Genomic DNA, 2636 nt, shown 5'->3' on the forward strand with positions numbered 1-2636 from the left:
GACTGGTGGAAAGCATGCCAAGACGTATGAAAGCTGTTTTTAAAAATCATGGTTATTCCACAAAATATTGATTTCTGAACCCTTTCTGAGTAAAAACATTAGTATTGTTGTTTCTAAATGATTATGAACTTGTTTTCTTTGCATTATTTGAGGTCTGAAAGCATTTGTTTGTTTTTTCTTATATTTTGACAATTTCTCCTTTTCAGAAAAAAAAATCAAAATTTATTGCTTGGAAATAGACATGTTGTCAGAAGTTTGTAGACTAAAAGAACAATTTACATTTTACTCAAAACTATACCTATAAAGAGAAAAATCAGACAAACTGAAAATTTGAAAGTGGGCTCTTAATTTTGCCAGAGCTATATGTCACGCTAAAAAGTGCATTGGCAAAGTGACAACATAAGACAAAAATGTGCCAATTAAAACCTAGTGCATTTGTAAATAATGATTGAATGAATAAAAATAATAGTAATATTAAGGCAGCAATCAAAATATAACAGTACCGTGCATGTGTAAGGGTGAGGGAAGGAAGTGGAAGAAAGGAAAGATATTGACTGGTCACAGAATAATAATATAAATATGTGCAAATAGGCAATAGATCCCAAATGTCGTAGAGACTCCAAACTAAATATATGATATAAAAATGTGTATGCAAAGGATTAGCATATAATGAGTGGACAAAAAGTATTCAGCCAATTACATAGGCAAAGAAGCAACTAGAATACCTGGGTATACTGCGGTCAGTGTGAAAGGCACACCCCTATGCGCATTTCGGAAGCTTGTCCTTCGTTGCAATATACCACAATATACCCAGGTATTCTATTTGCTCCTTTGCTTATGTAATTGGCTGAATACTTTTTGTAGTCTACTGATCAGTTCACACACAATAGAACATTTTATAATGGCACAGCAGAAGTCAGCCATGTGCCAGGAATGATGTTTCAGGGTCTGGGCCAGCATTTAGCAGAAAAAAAATCTGGCACTCCCGTTAGTAGTGCAGGAAAGTCCGCTATGGAGAAGGGTGCAGACTTTCCTGCACTACTATATAGCACTTCTAGCACAAAAAAACCCTGGCGATAAGAGACATATGCAGTGTCGTGTCAGGCAATTTCACTTGTCCTCTACTAAGGGACTCACGAGGTCGCTTCAACGGTTTATATTGTCTGAAGAAGGTCCGGATAGTGACCGAAACTGTTATGATTGAGTCACCGAGGAGGAAAAAACAAAACACAAGCTCAGCCCAGAAAATCAGAGAGGTTGGAAACTAGCGGATTGCAGACCCCTAATCCTATCACACAACTAGCAGTAGCCGTGGAGTGTTCCTACGGTGATCCTAGACACCTCGTCACAGCCGGAGATCTACATAAGCCTAAAGAGAGAAAAGGGAAAAACTGACTGCCCCAGAGCAGACCCCAAAGCAATAGGCAGCCCCCAACATATAATGACGGTGAAGCAAGATGAAAACACTAACAGATAGAAAGATAGGTTGAGCAAACGATGGGGCCCAAGCTAACTAAAAAGGACAGGACAGAAAAGCTGCTGTCTGCAATCCGAGAAAACCCTGCTAAAAATATTACCAACACAACTGATAAGCAAAAAGGACCCTGAAGTCACTAGACTTCAAACCCTATATCAGCACTCAGAATATTCTGAAAGCAGAGCCAAAGAGAACACTGATCAAGGAAAAAGAATCCATCACACCCCCAGCCGGGGATGGCTTAACTCAGAAAACAAGGAAAACAAAACCAAAACTAATAAGTTCAATAGCAGAGCAAAAACTTATCTTTGGGAAGCAGGAATCAGACTGGTCTCCAAGAATACAGCAGAGAAATCACCAGCCACTCAGAAGGGCGTCGGCTGCCTTATATCCAGTCTGAAGTTCCCGTTACTCAGTCACAATGCACCTGATCAGGTGATTGGTTTCTTTCATCCAAATCAGCCTCACTACCTTCCTTCACCAGAAGAGGGAGATCCTTGTTACATTTGAATATAAACCATGTGGATTACTTCATTGGGAATAAAGAATCTATTTTTGCTGTAACAGGAGTGCCAGATTTTTTTCTGCATATTTTTGGGATTGGTATCCTTTTCTGTGCACCCCTCCTGTGGATTATGGAGTGACGTTTCTTTTTGCTTTACTGGGCCAGCATTTAGAGCTTTGAATTTAAGTTTAAATTAAGATGAGGTGGGTAAGGGACCAGTGTAGGCTGCCTGTGCTGTGAGCCCTGATACCTCATGCAACAGCTCAAACTTATTTTTGGCTCACCCACACTCATGTGGCCAAAATATTAGCTTTGTAGAGTACTATTAGTAGAAAAATTGAAGGATAGTAACACAAGTAGTTGACTGATCAATTCACCTACAGTACAGGGTGGGCCATTTACATGGATACACCTAAATAAAATGGGAATGGTTGGTGATATCAACTTCCTGTTTGTGGCACATTAGTATATGGGAGGGGGGAAACTTTTCAAGATGGGTGGTGACCATGGTGGTAATAATGTGTCATGTGACACATCAATAAGTTAAATGTATCACATGGCACAGATGGTAACACAGATGATGTTATTCATTTTTGCAGCATATATAATGGTATTTAACTATTTCAAGCTACTTCACTGAATCCTGCATGTGTC

This window comes from Dendrobates tinctorius, unplaced genomic scaffold (genome assembly GCF_039654945.1).
Source record: "Dendrobates tinctorius isolate UK_male_01 unplaced genomic scaffold, ASM3965494v1 ptg000111l, whole genome shotgun sequence".
Taxonomy (NCBI): Eukaryota; Metazoa; Chordata; class Amphibia; order Anura; family Dendrobatidae; genus Dendrobates; species Dendrobates tinctorius.